Raw genomic sequence first — 1,660 nt, forward strand, 5'->3', positions numbered from 1 at the left:
TTCATTTTGGTCTATGTACTCATAATAACACAGCAGTTTTAGTTTTTGAGACTTCTGCAAATTTGTCAGTGACTTCATCAAAATTGATATTGGCATATTCATGTTCAGTAGACCATATAGCCAGATTTGCCGATCTGTCTTTACTTATGGTTGATTAAAGTACACCTTTTCACTAATTTATTTCATTTTTTTTTTCATTTGAGACCACAGATACACCAATAGGAGAAGTTATCAACATAAGTATATATTTGGCAGAGATTCATAAAAGTTCTATTTTATCATAAATTCCAGATTTTAAACAGATAAAACTTCAAGTGGGCACATAGATTGGGAGAATAAAAGCTATTCACATACTACTTTTTCTTCTTTTCAATCACCGTACTTTTACTGTATATTTAAAAACCTGTTTAAATGCAGGAATTGGTAGTTTCACAGGGATTATTGACAAATACTGTGCTTTAAAGCAAGCTCAAGTTACTCCAAAGTGTTATGAACTTCTTTTTGAAAGAACTTGGTGAACCTTAGTCCATAGGCATCAGGGACTAATTATATAACCAGGAGTTCTCCAGTTTTCCCAATATCCATTCTCTCCTCTTTCTTTCTTTTTTTTTTAAAGGAAGATATTTATGTGTCCTAAATAAATGTACTAAAAGCGATATAATAGGTCAGAATAAGTCAACTCATGTGCAAGAAACATTCCTGTGTAATGCTATTTGGTTGCTGAGAATACTGAGCACATTATTTAAAAGTGGCAAAATTCAGGACAATCTCGGAAAAGAGAATTAAAAAGTGGCAGCTACATTTGCTGATAGGTTCACGTGGGACACACATGCATAAAACCCCCAAGGGCTCGATCATCAAAATAAGTTATTTTGTACATTACAGTGCACGGTACAACAAAGGGAAAGACACTTTCTGGGCCAGCAACTGAAAGGCATTTTGCAAAAGGTCCATCTCGATCTGAAATGGAAGGACTAGAGTCTTCATTAGGTTGACCCCCTCCTTTTCTTTGGTAGCGGTGGCCACAGTGCGAGCTCTTTCCTCTAAACCTGCTGCCTTTTTCTCTTCCTTTTCCTCCTCATCCTCCTGAGGATAGAGGTCTCGGTATTTCTGCATGCATTCCTGCATGGCCTGGAACCGGTCTACACAGTCTGCCGCTTGACATCCTCTGTGGTGTAGTGGAAGCAGGAATAGGCCGACTTGAAGTGTTCCCCCCAGGGGCCTCTGCCCATTCCTCCCAGGCATGGGCAGTTGCAGTTAATGTCTCTGTTGGGCAGTGTCAATACATGCTCCTTCTACAGATTGTTGGGGCCATCTGGGACCAGCGCTGCATTGCTTGGAGTTTCGTGGTCTATTTTGGTTACAAATACAATTAGATCCTTCCCTTCCTACCCGCAGTAGGCCATCGCTGCAGCCAGGCGCTCAGACCTCCCAGCGGCGGGGGCGGCGGGGGCGGGGGGAGGTGGCTGCTCCCCTCGGGGACCCTTCCTCAGGCTGAGCGGGCGCGGACCCGCCTCCTCCAGGTGTCTCTCCATTATTTCTTAATTACAACTTGGCCTCAAACGCTGCATTTCCTAGCTTCCCTTCCTCTTGTTGTGGCCATACAACCAAGTTTTGTTCGATGAAGTCTAAGCAAATGTAAATGCAATACGGGACTTCT

The 1,660-nt window shown here is 42.5% G+C and overlaps 1 pseudogene; it reads right to left on the reverse strand.

Moving 5' to 3' along the window:
* Positions 1 to 879: 879 nt before the first annotated feature.
* Positions 880 to 1,406, reverse strand: LOC119527104 (annotated as a pseudogene).
* Between the last annotated feature and the right edge of the window lie 254 nt (positions 1,407 to 1,660).

Source organism: Choloepus didactylus, chromosome 1, assembly GCF_015220235.1.
Source record: "Choloepus didactylus isolate mChoDid1 chromosome 1, mChoDid1.pri, whole genome shotgun sequence".
Taxonomy (NCBI): domain Eukaryota; kingdom Metazoa; phylum Chordata; class Mammalia; order Pilosa; family Megalonychidae; genus Choloepus; species Choloepus didactylus.